The sequence below is a fragment of the Castor canadensis genome, chromosome 14, assembly GCF_047511655.1.
Source record: "Castor canadensis chromosome 14, mCasCan1.hap1v2, whole genome shotgun sequence".
NCBI lineage: Eukaryota > Metazoa > Chordata > Mammalia > Rodentia > Castoridae > Castor > Castor canadensis.
This window is the reverse complement of record NC_133399.1, coordinates 35,157,984-35,175,867: the sequence shown is the minus strand read 5'-3', so window position 1 is coordinate 35,175,867 and position 17,884 is coordinate 35,157,984. Positions and strand designations below refer to the sequence as shown.

Genomic DNA, 17,884 nt, shown 5'->3' with positions numbered 1-17,884 from the left:
TTAATTTTTGGTGGTACTGGGATTTGAACTCAGGGCTTTGCACTTGCTAATCAGGTGCTTTACCATTTGAGTCACACCTTCAGCCCTTTTTGTACTTTTTGTTTTTGAGATAGGGTCTTATTTTTTGTCCAGGCCAGCCTGGACCACATCCTCCTATTTTAAGCTTCCCACAGTAGCTGGGATGTCAGGCATGGGCCACCACTCCCTGCTTTTTCTGTTGAGATGGAGTCTCAAGAGCTTCCCCCCCCTGCACCAGGCTGTTCTGAAACTGGATCCTCCTGATCTCAGCCTTCCATACAGCTTGGGGTGACAGCCTCCTACATAGCTAGGCTCCACCACGCCCAGCTATTGGCTGAGATGGAGGCTCGTTAACTTCTTGTCCAGGCTTCAAACCGTGATCCTCCCAATCTCAACCTGCAAAGTATCTGGGATTATAGGTTTGAGCCACTGTTGCCTGGCTTAAGGTTCCATCCCTGGCTAGTTGAAGGAATCTGTTCTTCTATTTTCATTAAGCCTCACATCTGCCCTCCTCTCCTCCCTAAAGTCAAGGAGGTGTGTATAACTCAGGGAAATCGAGGCTCAAACAAGCAGGCTGGGAAGGAGGAGGAAAGCCAGGTGTAGGGCCGGCTGCTGGGAGCTTGGGGGTAGGGAGGGATGATCCCCTTGTGGAAGCAGAAGAGGCTGCAGGGTCTGCCTGCTCTATTGGGCAGGGGCTTTGAGGAGGGCTAAGCTCACCTCAGCCTGCAGGGACAAAGACAGGACCTCCTGCCCTGACTCCTGAAAGTCTGGGGTCCAAAAGCTAAAGGTGGAAGATTAGGGATGAATTTAGTTTTATATGGAAACTTCTCACCCAGGAACAAGCTGAACTTGACCTAATGACAGAATCAATTCTGATCCTGGTTTCACAGACTGAACCGTGATCCTGGCATCATAAACTAAGACCCCATCCTGGTGTCATAGACTGAGCCAGAATCTTGGTGTTATTGACTGTGGATCACCCTGCTGTCAGGTTCAGCACTGATCTTAGTGTCATAGACTGAACCCCCATTCTGGTGTCATATTCTGAGCCACATAGACTGTGCCTCATTCTGCTTTCAAGTTGAGCACTGATCTCATGTGATAGGCTGAACCCCAATCCTGGTGGCACAGGACTGAGCCTTGATCCTGGTGTAATAGACTGAGCCATGATCTTGATATCATAGACTATGCCTATGCCTCATCCTGCTGTCAGGTTGAGTAATGACCCCATGACATAGACTAAGCCCCCATCCTAGTGTCATAGTCTGAGCCCCAACCTGGTATCATAGACTAAGCCTCCATCCTGTTGTCATAGACTGAGCCATGATCTTGGGGCCATAGACTGTGACTCATCCTGCCTTCATGTTGAGCACTGATCCCATGTCATGGACTGAGCCCCAATCCTAGTGTCACACATTGAGCCCCATTCTGGTATCATAGACTAAGCCCCCATCCTGGTAACATACATTAAGCCATGATCTTGCTATCTTATACTGCATTTCACCCTGCTACGACCATGTCATAGACTAAGTCTCAATCCTGGTGTCATACACTGAGTTCTTATCTTGGTGCCATAAGTTGAACCCAAGTCTGATCACACACTGATCCTGATCCCAGACACAGACTGGACCCTGATCCTTATGCCACATGTCAAGCTTGGATATTGGGGATGGACTCTCTCCCAAGCTCCAGATTTTGTCTCCAATAGCCTCTGATCATCATTGCCTGATATTCCTCCACACACTCCAACCTCACATAGTTGAGAACAAAGCCATTGCTTCCCTCCACACCCTGCATCCTCTATCAGTGTGACTGAACCATCCTCCCATTGAGTAGAGACTAGTCTCACCTCTTCATCACCGCTCAGGACACCAGCACCTCCACTATTACTTTACGTCCTTTTCTTTACCATGTCAGTGTCTTAATTTTGGCCCTTCATTATTGCTGTACTTACAAACTATAGCTCTTGGTGTCATAGAATGAGCCTCAATCCTAGTGTTATAGACTAAGGCCTGATCTGGTAACATAGACTGATCTTCAATCTTACTGTCATAGACTGAACAAAATCCTGGTGTCATGTTATAAGCTCTTATCTGATGTCATAGACTGAGTCCTCATCTACTGTCATAGGCTAAACCCTGGTCCCTAGGTCATAGTCTGAGCCCTGATCCTTAGGTTATAGGCTGATCCCTGATCCCAACATCATAGTCTGATCTCTGTTAGTTGTCACTGATGTCTGCAGCTGGTGTGTCTTCCTGGCATGACACTCTAGTGGTCACTCTCCTTTTGCTTCTCACTGCCCCATGAACTCCTAGCAGGATGAATCCCCTTAGAATGACACTCTTAGCCCTTTGCTCCTGTGACATATATGAGCTCCCAACTCACCATTTTCTCTTCTCTTCTCACTGTCTTTCCTATCCTTCCTGCCTGGAAACTGAGAGCTTGCTCAAATCCTCCACAGTTTTAGCTAAAGGACTTTGATGGGACTAAGATTTGAACTCAGGGCTTCTCACTTGCAAAGCAGACACTCTCCCACTTGAGTTATGCCTCCAGTTCTAAGCCAGAGGACTTAGGATGGCTCTACACTCTTTTATCTACACAATGTTCTGTGTTATAATTACTTTACTTACCCTTTACTAGACCAGGGCTCTGCAAACTATGGCCCATAGGCCAAATTCAGCTCCCTGCCTGATTTTACAAAAAAAGTTTTATTGGCACACAGCCATGGAGATTCATGTATGGATCATCTATGGCTATTGTCACATGACAATGGCAGTGTCAGAGATGATATGGACTGTAGAGCCAAAAATACTTACCTTCTAGCCTTTTACAGGAAATGTTTGCTGACCCTTGCTCCAGAGCATGAGGTCTCTGAGGGTGGAACTGTTTCCAACCCATAGTTACATCCCCGAGTACAATCTTACATGTATTGATCACTTCCTATATACCTAGCCAAGTGCTAAGCTCACCGTGTAACTTTTATTCTTCTATCTGCACAACAACCCTGTGAGTCCTCACCTTTTATGGGGGAATTAGAGGGTTTAGAGGTACATGGATTTTATCAAGGTCACACAAGACAAGTACAAGGCAGAACTGGGATTTGAACCCAGGTATTTCTGAATTCAAAGCAAGGGCTCTCAATCCTCAGGCCATCCTGTGCTGTATTGGGCTGGGCACAGGGTTAGTGTCCACAAGTGTGCTGATGAATGGATGGATGGTGGATAAATGGATGGAGGGATGGACGGTTGGACGAATGGGTGGAGGGGTGGAGGGACAGATAGAAGAATGGATGGATGGTTGGATGAATGGGTGGAGGGATGGAGGGATAGATAGAAGAATGGATGGATGGTTGGAGAGTTAAGTGGATGGACATCTGGCTGACTGGATAGAACAGCTAACTAGAGTGGCTGAGGAACCTTACTCAGGTCTCACTCTCCTCTCCCAAGCCTTGTTTGCCTCCCCAGGTCTAATCCCAGGTTGGCTGGCTTGCTGGTTAGTTGGGTAGATGAATAGATGGAGGAAAGGGTGAATGGATAACTGTTTCTCTAGCTGGTTGAATAGTTGACTGACTGCTTGAATGGATGGATGGATGGGTAGATGGATGGGTAGACGAATGGGTGGGTGGGTGGATTGTGGATGGATAGATAGGTGGATGGTTTGGATGGATGGATGGGTGGGTGTATGGACTCTTGGTTGACTGGTCAATTGGGTAGATAGATGGATGGATGGATGAATGGATGGGTAGATGGACGGGTGGATGGGTGGATGGGTGCATGGATTGGTTGACTGGTCAGTTGGGTAGATAGGTGGATGGGTGGATGGATGCATGGATTGGTTGGCTGGCTAGATGGGTAGATAGATGGATGGGTGGATGAATTGTTGGGTGGATGTATGGGTAAATGCTTGGCTAGTTGGCTAGCTGTGTAATATATGAATAGTGGGCTGGGTGGGTGGATGGATGGGTAGACAGGTGGATGGAAAAGTAATGTGACAGTGTCCAGAAGCTGAGATGCATCGCATTCAGGATTCTGTGGGGTTGTGGGGAGAGAGGCACAAAGAGCAGGGAAGAATTGGGGCAGAGAAGTCCAGTAGGAAGGAAACCAAAGTGAGACACAGAACAGAATGTACTCATTACATATGCTCTTATTGGGGGAGTAAATGCAGAAGGGGTAACTCCAGAATTGGTAACTGGAGCAGCTGCAGGAACCTCATTCAGGTCTCACCCTCCCCTCCCAAGCCTTGCCTGCCTCCCTGGGTCTAACACCACTATTTCCACAGGAAGTCCTGTTGGAAGCTCAGCCAGCTGGCTACAGAGCCTCAGAGAGAGACCAAGAGGCCATTCTTCCCTGTTTACAAGGATGCTGTTGGGGAGTCACTTGAAGGGCATAAAGCCAGCTGAGCAGGGAAAGGGACTCAGCTGGGGACAGTCCCCCCACTCTCATGTCCTTGTTTCTCTCTAAGAAGCAGACTGGGTTCAGGTCCCAGGCAGGGTCCTCCTCCTCCACCAGCCCCCACAGTAGCAGCCATAAAAGGGTGTAAGAATCACTTTAGCTCACTCCCCCACCTGCCGGCCTGTAAATCACAAGCTCAACCTGTCTGGGAAGGAAGACAGGGTGGGCTGAGTGGCCAGGAATGAGACAGATCTTATGCAGGGCCAGATCACAGACGGACACCTTAGTGATCAGCTAACTCTCCAAGATTGCTGTCCATGGATGGATTCAAGTTACCCTCCCCGGGTGCTTTGGCTCTGCACATCACCAGCTTTGTTACCTACCACAAAGACAGCCCTAGAACAGAACTGACGTAAAAAGCCAGCTCCTCTTATGCATATATACTGTGTGACCTTCAGCAAGTCACTCAACATCTCTAAGCCCAACTTCATGGAAATTTGCTAGGTGGCAGTAACTTCCATCATTGCGACTGTTATTCTATTGCATCCCAGTTCCCAGGACACAGGCATTCTCCAGCCCTAGTCCCTTCCACCTGCTCTTTGACCCCAGCACAGTGCCTTCAAGGAGAGTCGGTAGGTTGAAGGAGCTATGAATCTTCATGGAAACTTATGCTACCTTGAACAAAAACTGTTCAGGCAGGCCTTGGTGGCCAGGATGGGTTGAACCTGAGCAATGAAACTGGTTTGACTAGTAGGGGCATGAGTGAGTGAGCAGAGGCACGCAATGGGGTTTTGCCAGCTCCCATTCCACTGTTCCTCACTGCTCCCCTCGCCCCCCATATCATCTGGTTATCTTCAGGGGCTAAACGCCTCCTGAAATTGATGAAGAAGAGATGTTGCAAACGCAGTTCACCCAAACCTTGGAGGACATAATAAAAATATTTCTCTAGTTCTGTAGAGGTAAACTGAGGCCCTGGGTCTGGGGGTGGAGACTAGATAATGGTGTATGTGTGTGTTTGTGTGCATGATAGAGAGAGAAATATGCAGGCCCAAGAATTTCTCATCTCCCCCTTCAAAAGGCTGCTACCCTGAGCCTGAGTGTCCAGGGTCCAAAGGTACAAGGGACTCCCAGCAAGTCACAAGGCAAGCTCCCCACAAAGCCTTGAGACAGAGGGAGCCCCAACATCGGTGAGGGTCCATGGTGCTCTGGGAAATTAGGGGGTCACAGAATTTGGGTTTGGCTCAGGCCAAGTCTGTGTTCCAGCTGAGAAAAGGCACTGGGGTGGGGGGGTGAGGGTACTGGGCAGGCTGTGTAGGGGCCCCTGTCCAGGACACAGTGCCCGCTGGCCACCGCCTGTCCTCTTACCTCTCTTGAAAGCCCACCGCTTCAGCCACAGCTTGGAGAGAGCTGGCCAGGAGTGGTTGAGTGCTGCATCAGCCATGGGGCCTCATGCACGAGAGGGCCAGGGAGCGAGAGCTGGGCTGGGGATCCCTGCCAGGACCTGGCTGCCAGCAACAGGGCGGAGACTGCACCAGCTTGCCAGATGCCTCCCTGATGGGAGCTGGGGCTGGGAGAGGAGGGCTGGGGGTAGAGGGGTCAGGGACCCCAGGTTGGGGGACCCAAGCCCTCAGCATCTCCCAGGCCTAAGGCGCTGCTCACCCTGGTTGGACAAGTACAGCCTGGATCCTGAGAAGTGCCTGTGTGCTGTGTCTGTCTGTGTCTGTGTGTCTGAGTGTGTGCTTGTATGTGCACAGGTCATTGTCTCTGTGGGTTGATAGTGCATTGATATAACAATCAATGTACAAAGTACAGATTTTTGGGTTTTGTGAGTGTGTGTTTAGGTCTGGAATTCTAAGTTGTCTATCGAGCTAGGGAGATATATTTGAGTACTCAGGTGACTTTTCTGTTTGTTGGTTGGGTTTTTTTTTGAGACAGGGTCTTACTCTATAGCCCAGGCTGACATCACATGCATGATCCTCCTGCTTCAGCCTCCCAAATGCTGGGATTATAGGCATGTACCACTATACCTGGCTTAATAAAAAAGAAAGTGGTATTTATTTCTTTGTTTCATGGTATTGAGGATGGAACCCAGAGCTTCACACATGCTAGAGAAGGCTGTACCTCTAAGCCACACTCCACACCCTCTTTTAAATACAGTAATATTTTACTTACTTAGTTATCTATCTACTTATTTATTTATCTATTTATTTATTTATTTTTGCTGTGCTGGGGATGGAACCCAGGACCTTGACATATTAAACAAGTGCTCTATCATTGATTTATGCCCCCAGCCCTGAGTATCTGGGTGGTTTTTGAAAGTCTCTGAAATACTCTGTGAGAGTGTGTGTGTGTGTGTGTGTGTGTGTGTGTGTGTGTGTGTGTGAGAGAGAGAGAGAGAGAGAGAGAGAGAGAGAGTAGAGAGCCAGGTTCGTCCATGCAGATGCTGCCCCCTGGAGGCGGAAGATGGACACCTGTGTCTTCACTGCATGGAGCACACCTGTGACCCCAAATCCTAGCTCTGCCTTAGGACAGTCATGAGCCTTCAACACACTCAGCACCCTCACACCAGCCTGCAGCTGGCCAAACCCACCCCCCACAAAGCCCATTTCATAGTGAAGTGCTGAACAGCTCATGTGATTTATTAAACACTGTCCTGGAAGTGGGAAGCTGCGTGGCTGTACTCCATGTGCTTCTGCGCCATCATAAGTTGAAAGAGAAATCACTAAGTCCAAACACCATAAACTGGGACCACCTGGAACGCCCCCCCATCCCGATATCTGTCCCCAGAATTCAAGCCAAAACCGCAGCCTGTCCTGGGATCACTGTCCTCCTCCCCCCAACCTGAAGTGCACCTCATCCCACTCTCCTGCCAACAAACAGTCCCCATGTCTTGTCCCTGGTCTTTTTTCTCCATCTGTACCCTCCTGACTCCAATCTGGTCTGGCCTCCATGGACTTCTGAGGTCTCTCCCTGGCCTCTCTTGCCTTCAATCTGACTGCTTCTCCTTGGGAGGGATGAGTAGGGCCCAAAGCCTCTTCCCATGTGGACCCATGGCTGTGGTCCAAGGTTTTGGCTGCTAAAATCCCACCTCTCTCAAGGAACACCAGGTTCAAGTAGGGCCAAAGAAGGTGGTTCCTGTCTTCATTTAGAGATCAGATCTTAGCTGGGCGTGGGTTCTCACACCTGTAGTCCTAGCTACTTGGGAGGCTAAGATAAGGAGGATCACTCTTTGAGGCCAACCCAGGCAAATTGTTCTCAAGACCCCATCTCCAAAATAACCAGAGCAAAATGGACTGGAGGAGTGGCTCAAGCAGTACAATGCCTGCTTTGCAAGTGCAAAGCCATGAGTTCAAATCCCGGTCCTACCAAAAAAATAAAAATAGAGATCAGATCTTGAAGAAGCCACCCAAGGATACAGTGACTGCCATGGAGGGAAAAGCCATATGTGCTCAGGATGCATAGAGCTCATTCAGTACTCTAAAATGACTCAGATTTACCTAGACTGTAGGGAAGTAGGTTTGAACACTTGCAGCTTGAAACGGAACAGGTTAGACTATCTTACAGTCACAGAAATTACTGCTGTATCCATTAATACTGCTCCCCAAAGACTAGCTCTTATCTCATGGTCTTTATCTCTAATAGTATGGATGCTTGATTTATTTTTCCTGTGACCCAAACAATGAATACACGTGTAAATAAATGTAAAAATTATAAAATAAGAGAAGAAAAAGAAAAAAGAAACCACGCCCCTTTCAACAAATCTAAAATTTTCATTTTATCATTGAAACTAAATACATTGTGTCCGTTTTTGGCTTGGGAGGGTCACCAGAGCGTTCAACTTTTGCTTTGTGGGCACCATCTGCTTTTCGGGAGGCAGATTTTTACCACACGAATGCCAGGGAAATAGTCAGCAGAACACACAGGGGTTTAAATACCACCCATAAAAACGCAGGACAGACCGACAGCTTCTCTGCATTCCCAGCTGGGGGATGCACACACGGGGATTAAAAATGCTTGGTTTTGAAATTTCTTTTGATTGTTTTTGTTTTTTATTATTTTTTAACCACACTTGGTCAAAACCATATGCAATAAATCTACAAATAAGGCAAGCTCGTCCCCCCTATATTTGCTCTCCTACAATAAAGTTCAATTTATAAATTAGGCACAGATCAACAACAATAGTTTATTAAAACAATGACCAGAATAGACTGAAGTCAAAGTTATGTGAATTGTGGTCTGTTTCAAAATATCTTGTGGTACATACGATTTTTAGGCAGAGGATGACAGTGGATAAATGAAACCAGGAGAAAGAAAAACCTTGGACAAGGGGGACTGTGGAACTGGCTGAGACATTGGGGACCATCTTTTTTTTTTGAAGTACAGCAAGCAGAGTTTCTGACACACATTTCGTGGGTGGCGATGGCCCAGGAAGGAAGGCTTTGTCACAAAAACAAACACAGTGTAAAGGAAAAGGCGGGGTTGACAGTGTTTTCTGAGCTGCCAGGCAATATGATCTCACATGTACAACCTCATAAGGATTCTTTTACAAATGAGCCAATGCAAGCCCAGAGAGGTTAAGTCACTTTCCCAAGGCCTCACAGCGGCAGAGTAGCTGGGATTTGAGCTCACAACTCTCTGACGTAGTCATGATGTCATTGATAACAATAGGATCAAGCAAGCACAGTGTCTAGCCCTGTGTCAAATTAGGACAAGTTAGGAAATAGAGAGCTGTCCCACACCAGACACTTCGAGGGGTTTGCAATCAAAATTTTCCTGGCTCCTGGGCTAGGGGTGTAGCCCAAGGGTAGAGTGCTTGCTTGTCTAGCATGTGCAAGGCCCTGAGTTCAATACCCAGCACCTCGAGAACACAAAGAAAAAATTTCTCTTCCCAAAACTGTATTGGCCTTCAAGACCCCAGGACAAGGCTGCCTTTTCCAGGAAGCCCTCTCAGATGACTCGTAGTCACAAGGAGGGAGCTCAAAGGTGGCAATGGTGGAGACTACACTCTTTGTGACCTCCCTTGGATGTCAAGCCCTTTCCTCAGAACTGAGGTGATCAGGCCTTGGAGAATCAGCCCACTGGGTACAGCATTTGAACTCTGCTCCAAGTTCAACTAACTCACCACCTCCATCTTTCCTGGTCCCAGCTTTGCCTCCAAATTTGCCCCCTCCTGGCTCCAGGGCCACTTTCCTGGACCCCAGAGTGCTTGAAGCCTGTCCCTTGTCAGAATGGTATTGGGTGCTGGGAGGAAGCTGCAGGCCTGGGTGTGCCGGGCACAAACCACAGCCTTCCCCTCAAATTGCCCCACCCAGGCAGCTGGTGTGAGAAGCTCCCCAAGGTTGGTCTCGGTGGGAGCCAGGGGGAGAAGGCCCCTGCTCGGAGGGCTGCCAGGGCTGAGGGTGGTCCCCCTGGATGACCTCAGAAGACTGGGGGGGACACGCCCTGCTCAGGGTTGGCTCCAACATAAAACTTAAGGAGGAGTTTGTTTTGCAAGTTGCATTTCCCAGCTCCACTGCTCAGAGCCTGTTTTAGGAATGTCTCTGTGTGTTTGGGCAGGAGGGAGGCAGGCAGAGTCTGCAGTTTAAAAAGTGAAGGACAGGTCAGGTGTGGTGGTGCACAGAGGTAATCCTTACTATGTGGGAGGTAGAGGTAGGAGGACGATGGTTGAAGATAGACCGGGGCGAAAGTGGGAGACCCTACCTGAAAAGCAAACTAATTTGGGTGCTCTTGGTTTGTGCCTGTAATCTTAGCTACTTGGGAGGCTGAGATTCGGAAGATCAGTTTGAGGCCAGTCCCGGCAAACAGTTCTCACAGACCCTGTCTCCAAAACAACCAGAGCAAAATGGACTGGAGGTGTGGCTCAAGAAGTCTTGCTGCTTTGCAAGTGAGGAGCCCTGAGTTCAAACTCCAGTCGCACCAAAACAACAACAAAACCAAATTAAAAAGCAAAATAACTGGAAATGTGGCTGGAATAGTAGAGCATTGCCTATCAAGTGCAAGGTCCTGAGTTCAAACCCCAGTACTGAAAAAAAAAAAAGGTGAATGACACCTGGTGCCTCCCTCTCAGGGAGACCCCTGTTCCCATGCAGTCCTTGGTTACAAGGGATTCTGTCCTCCTTCTTACCTCACAGACCTCACAGGTTCCTCACAGACCCCAGCACCCCAGGTTCATTTTATGACCCTAGATCTCTGCAGAACCAACCCGGGGGGAGGGGAGTTGCAAATGGCTTCCCCACTCTCTCAGGAAGGAAGCAGTGTGACTAGCTTATGATGGTCCCCAGCCCCACTGCTTTTCCATCCCTGGGCCCCTCTGTCCCCCTCTGTCCCCCTCTCCTGGGGGACAGCTACTCACCAGAGGGAGCCTGGGTCTCAGTGAAGTGGGCGCCCAGCCTGGCCACCAGCTCCTGTGGCCCCCGGTGACTTTTCAGCCAGCCAAAGGGGCGCACTGGCTGGGAGCCTGGTGTAACCACAGGGTGACCTAACTGTACCCCAACTTCCTCTTCCTCAACCACCTGCCTCCTCTGCCCCCAGCTGCGGGCAGGTCCAGGGGTCTGCGGGGTGCAGGAAGATGGGTCTGAGAAGCAGGACTCCCTGCCCCCACCCCTTGCCCTGTGCCTGCAGGTGTCCTGGGGAGGTGGGGACAGGGGGAGCTGGGGGATGCCCAGCACCCACACCCCACCCAGCAGCTTCCTCCGGAACCAACTGCTGAAGAGGAACGGGGTGTGGGGCCTCACCGTGCAAATGGGTGCAGAGACAGAGACCCAGGCGCACAGGGACACAGCACTGCACACGGGACCCACGCGGTGTGCTGATCCCTGTTCTGGCTTGCAGCGTTTGCTGATGGTCTTGGTGTAAAGTCCCCTATCACAGCTGATTCCAGATGTGGACATGGTGTCACTGGATGCAGAGCTGAGGGGAAGTGCTTGGACACGGGGCTCTTGAGCTGGCTTTAGAATGTCACTGCAGTGGGTTTTGGGCACATGAATCCATGCAGAGGACACGGGTCCCCCAGCAGACAGTCTTAGACATCACACACTGGGCTGTGGACATGACGTTATGCATGGAGACACTTGGAGCCACATACATGCACAGGTGACATGCATGGACTCCAGGCCACAAAGGATGAGGAGGCACAAAGACAGGCATGGGACCCACCCAGGACACAATCTTGGGGACATCTTGACATGGGCTGACATGGTCACACCTGAGCACACCTGTGGGGACACTGGGCGACACAGGAGTGTAAATTCTCACTCAGCACCCCGGCTCTCACAGGCTCATACCCAGACTCAGTGCTCAGGGACACACTGGCTTGTCCTGGCTCTCAGGAGCAGCTCACACACGTTCAGTAAATTTCCTCACGCAGCTTTCATTAATTTTTTTTTTTTTGGTGGTACTAGGGTTTAAACTCAGAACCTCACACTTGCTCAGCAAATTCTCTACTACTTGAGCCATGTCCCTAGCCCTTTTTGATTTAGTTATTTTTCAGATTAGGGTCTTGTGCTTTTTGCCCAGGAAGGCCTCAAACTGAGATCCTCCTGCCTGTTCCTCCTGCGTAGCTGGGATTACGGACAGGCGCCACCATGCTTGGTTTTTTTTTGTGATACTAAGACTTGAACTCAGGACCTACACCTTGAGCCACCCCACCAGCCTTTTTTGTGTGATGGGTGTTTTAGAGACAGGGTCTTGAGAACTATTTGCCCGAATTCTTCAAACCATGATCCTCCCGATCTCTGCCTCCTGAGTAGCTAGAATCACAGGCATGAGCCACTGGTGCCCAGCTATGGCTTATTTTTTGAGATAAGGTCTTACTAATTTTTTTTTCCTGGGCTGGCCTGGAACTGTGATTGTCCCAATCTCCATCTCCCAAATAGCTGGAATTGCAGGCAGGAGCGACTGAACCCAGCTTTCATTATTTATTTATTTGTTGTTTCCCCTTCACATTTTTAAATTAGTGCATATTAATTGTAACACGTGGGGTTTCATTGTGACATTTCTATGCATGCATATAATATACTTTCATCAAATTTATCCCCTCTATTACTCTTCCTTATCCCCCCCACAACCCCTTTAAAAATATTTCTTGCAATTCTTTTTATTTTTTTGCAATTCTTTTAAAAATGGGTTTCATTATAACCTTTTCATACATGTATACAATTTTTTTTGATTTTTTTTTGCTGTTTCGAGACAGGGTATCCCTATGTAGCCCAAGCTGGCTTGGAACTCATGACCCTTCTGCCTCAGCCTCTCCAGTGCTGGGATTACAGATGTGCACCACCACACCCCTCCAAATTACACAATGAAATTAATTATATTCCAGACACTGCATGACCTCACTTACAGGTGGCATCTATAAAAGTCAAAGTCATAGAGGCAGAAAGAGGAATGGCAGATTGCCAGGGGCTGGGGTGGAGGAGGAGAGAGGGAAGATGGGGGTCAAACACTGGGAAGCTTTAGGTACGTGGGAGGAATACATCCAAGAGATTCAGTCCAGTATGGGAGTGTATTAATAAAAATGAATGTGTGGCCCTGGAGACATAGACACAGTGACCACCTTGGGAATACAGGTGGACTCACAAAGGCGGCCATGCAGAGTCAAATACAAACACACACACACACACACACACACACACACACACACACAAATGCACGCGCGTGCGCTCATGGGAAGATGCCAGCACCTGTCACTCCGTGGAGACACTGACATGCATGCTGCTTGTCACATGCACCCCTCCAAGTCACAAAAACTCAACTGGAAGTCCCTCAACACAAACGCTTACCAGCCCAGAGCTTCTCCTAGGGATGTGCAGGGGTCCATTGAGAGAAACACACACACAGGACACCAAGTGACACAGAAGGACACAGATCTGCACATACACCATTCTGTAGCCAGTCCATTATTTCTTTAGTACAGCACACATTGATTGAGCACCCACTGTACGCTGGGTGCTGTGTGTTGAATGAGACATGTGCGAGCCAGGAAACAGACCTAGGAGCTAGACTCACATGGTGTGAAGTGCGGTGACAGGAAGTGACAGAGTCCACGTGGGGAGGCTGGTGGCACCTCAGTCAGGAAGGTCAGAGAAGGTCATTCCAGCTGAGACCAGATGGGCAGGAGGAGCCAAGTGTGTGACACCTGCAGGGCAGGACACCGGGCATGGGGTAGCCATGGCAAAGGCAGGAGGCAGGAATGACTTTGGAGTGTGAGAGGCCAGCATGGCTGCAAGAGGGACAGAGGATAAAGACCCAAAAAACTCTACTCAAAAGTTCCTAGACACCATCAATAGCTATAGGAAGGTAGCAGGATATAAAATCAACATAGGAAAATCATTAGCATTTCTATAACTTATAAGGAACAAACTGAGAAAGAATATATGAAAACAATTCCCTTTACAATAGCCTCAAAAAAAAAAATCAAATACCTAGGTGTAAACCTAACAAAGGATGTGAAAGACCTCTACAAGGAAAACTATAAACTTCTGAAGAAAGAGATTGGTAGAATCAACATAGTAAAAATATCTATGCTACCAAAAGTAATCTACATGTTTAATGCAATTCCCATCAAAATTCCAATGACATTCATTAAAGAGATTGAAAACTCTACTGTTAAATTTATATGGAAACACAAGAGGCCACAAATAGCCAAGGCAATACTCAGTCAAAAGAACATTGCTGGAGGTATCACAATACCTGACTTCAAATTATGTTACAAAGCAATAACAATAAAAACAGCATGGTACTGGTACAAAAACAGACATGAAGACCAGTGGAACAGAATAGAGGACCCGGATATGAAGCCACACAACTATAAACTACTTGTCCTTGACAAAGGCGCTAAAAATATATAATGGAGAAAAGACAGCCTCTTCAACAAAAAGTGCTGGGAAAACTGGTTAGTAGTCTGCACAAAACTGAAACTAGATCCATGTATATCACCCTATACCAATATTAACTCAAAATGGATCAAGGACTTAATATCAGACCCCAAACTCTAAAGTTGATACAGGAAAGAGTAGGAAATACCTTGGAATTAATAGGTACAGGCAAGAACTTTCTCAATGGAACCCCAGCAGCACAGCAACTAAGAGGTAGCATAGATAAATGGGACCTCATAAAACTAAAAAGCTTCTGCTCAACAAAAGAAATGGTCTCTAAACTGAAGAGAACACCCATAGAGTGGGAGAAAATATTTGCCAGCTACACATAAAACAAAGGATTGATAACCAGAATATATAGGGAACTTAAAAAACTAAATTCTCCCCAAATTAATGAACCAATAAGGAAATGGGCAAGTGAACTAAACAGAACTTTCTCAAAAGAAGAAATTCAAATGGCCAAAAACACATGAAAAAGTGCTCACCATCTCTAGCAATAAAGGAAATGCAAATTAAAACCACACTAAGATTCCACCTCACCCCTGTTAGAATAGCCATCATCAGCAACACCACCAACAACAGGTGTTGTCAAGGATGCGGGGAAAAGGAACCCTCTTACACTGCTGGTGGGAATGTAAACTAGTACAACCACTCTGGAAAAAAATTTGGAGGCTACTTAAAAAGCTAAACATTGATCTACCATTTGATCCAGCAACACCACTCTTGGGGATATACCCAAAAGACTGTGACACAGGTTACTCCAGAGGCACCTGCACACCCATGTTTATTGAGGCACTATTCACAATAGCCAAGTTATGGAAACAGCCAAGAAGCCCCATTACTGATGAATGGATTAAGAAAATGTGGTATTTATATACAATGGAATTTTATGCAACCATGAAGAAGAATGAAATGTTATCATTTGCTGGTAAATGGATGGAACTGGAGAACATCATTCTGAGTGAGGTTAGCCTGGCCCAAAAGACCAAAAATTGTATGTTCTCCCTCAAATGCGGACATTAGATCAAGGGCAAACACAACAAGGGGATTGGACTATGAGCACATGATAAAAGCGAGAGCACACAAGGGAGGGGTGAGGATAGGTAAGACACCTAAAAAACTAGCTAGCATTTGTTGCCCTTAACGCAGAGAAACTAAAGCAAATACTTTAAAGCAACTGAGGCCAACAGGAGAAGGGGACCAGGAACTAGAGAAAAGGTTAGATCAAGAAGAATTAACCTAGAAGGTAACACACACGCACAGGAAATCAATGAGTCAACTCCCTGTATAGCTGTCCTTATCTCAACTAGCAAAAATCCTTGGTCCTTCCTATTATTGCTTATACTCTCTCTTCAACAAAACTAGAGATAAAGGTAAAATAGTTTCTTCCTGGTAGCGAGGGGTAAGGGGGTGAGGTAAGGGAGGGAGTGGGGGGAAAGGGGAAGAAATGACCCAAACATTGTATGCACATATGAATAAAATAAAAATTAAAAAAAAGAGGGACAGAGGACCTCTTAAGGGTGCTGTCCACACTTCTTGCCCATACTTTCTCACCCGCTGACCCCTGCCACTCTGCTCAGCCTCCCTCCTAATCCTTATCCCTCTGCCACCCTGGAGGCTGCCTCTGCCGGCTCTTTAGCTTCCTTGCTGGTGTTGGTGACAAAATATACAGAACATAAACCTTACCACTTATAGCCATTTTTCAGTGAACAATCCTGGACATTGAACACACTCACATGGCTGTGTGGCTGTCCCCACCATCCATCTCCAGAACCTTGTGTCTTTCCTCTGTTCCCATCAACACTAACCACCCGCCTCCAGCCCTTCATGCCCACCATTCTACCTCCTGTCTCTGTGACTCTAGGGACCTCCTGTGAGTGGGTCCTGCAGTGCGTGTCCTTCTGTGTCTGCTCACTTAACTGAGCACTATGTCTTCAGGATCCATAACCCTGTAGCAGGTGTCAGAATTGCCTTCTCTTTTCATGGCTGAATCATATTCCAGTATATGGATAGAGCGCATGTCACCAATTTGTCTATCTCCTGATAGCTGGCTGGTTGTTCTATCTTTTGGTTGTTGAGTGTTGTGCTGCTAAGGTGTACAGGTGTCTGTTTGATTCCCTGCTTTACTTTTGCAGGGTTTTAAGCAAGGCACTGGAAGCCCATCCTGTTTTTTAAAAATGTCTGCAGTATTAGGGATTAAACGCAGGACCTTGAGCTTGACAGGCAAGTTTTCTACCAGTTGAGCCACTAACTTCTTCCTGCCTCTTCTTCACAAATCCCACTTGCTTTTAGATGACTCCCCCACCTGCCACCATGGCTGCTATTCCCAAGATGGCCACTAGAGGGCAGCACTTGCCTGTGGCTTCTCCCCTGCCACATTAAGACCTCAGAGAAATGGCCCCAGAGCTATTCAGAGGCCAGGTGTGGCCTGAGTTAGTCAGGAACAAAGAGACCATCCCATTCTTGTGATGGTTTTTTCCAGATAGGGTCTTGAGAACTATTTCCTTGAGCTGGCTTCGAACCACGATCCTCCTGATCTCTGCCTCCTGAGTAGCTGGGATTACAGGCATGAACCACCACACAAGGCTATGGGCCCTTTCTAATAAAACCAAGTCCTTGGAGACTGGTTTCCCAATTCAAAGAATTGGGGACACTGAGTCCTTCCTCCCATCCTCTCTTGGCTGGAGATCCCCCTTCCCTGGGGCTGGACTCCCAGAGAAACCACAAAGGACTTGGGAGTCTCAACAGGAAAACCACATCTTAATATAACCAAGAACTCAACGTCCCCAAAATGAGACGTCCCCAGAAACACAGCATCGTCTCCTTTGGAACTTCCACAGGCACCATGCGACATGGAGCAGCCTCCCTGGCCAGCTGGTGAGGAATAGTCTGAGCAGTTTTGTGTGCTGTACATAATGTCCCTCCGCCTTTGCCACTGTCCTGGGAGACAGGTCTCAATGGCACCATTCTACACAGCTGAGCCTGGCTCTGTGAGACACTGTTTTCCCAAGGCCATGGGGCACAGACTCCTGAGGATGTCATTCTCATTAAGGACACATTGGGAGGATAGGCCTTGGGCAACTGCTGAGCCATGGAGGTCAGGGCCGGCCACCTGATGACATCTCTGCTTGTGCCCTGGACACATGTGACTGGGGGAGTAGACACCGTTTGCTCACACTTCACCCATGGCAGACATATCAGGGGACACAGGGCCACATCCCAGACCTTCCCTTAGCCACCACTGCATTCTCTTTCTTTCTTTCTTTCTTTCTTTCTTTGGTAGTACTGGGGTTTTAACTCAGGACCTCCCACTTGCTAGGCAGGTGCTCTACCACTTAAGCCACTCCACCAGCCCATTTTTTTCATACATTGCATACATTGTTTGGGTCATTTCTCCCCCTTGTCCCCCTCCCCCACTCTCTCCCCCCTTTTCCCCTCGCTTCCAGGCAGAACCTGTTCTGCCCTTATCTCTAATTTTGTTGAAGAGAAGACATAAGCGTAATAAGGAAGACAAAGCATTTTTGCTAGTTAAATTAAGGATAGCTATACAAAGAGATTCCTAGCATTGCTTCCACGTACAAATGTGTTACATCCCAAGTT

General features: G+C 47.8%; 1 protein-coding gene across 1 annotated transcript in view; it reads right to left on the bottom strand.

Moving 5' to 3' along the window:
- The window catches only part of Arhgef18 (Rho/Rac guanine nucleotide exchange factor 18), a 92,709-nt gene extending 81,826 nt beyond the window's left edge, over positions 1 to 10,883 (bottom strand). The window contains exon 1 of the mRNA XM_020175650.2: positions 10,762 to 10,883. The gene's annotated coding sequence lies outside the window, so the exon portion shown is untranslated. The remainder of the gene's footprint in view (positions 1 to 10,761) is intronic.
- Positions 10,884 to 17,884: the final 7,001 nt, after the last annotated feature.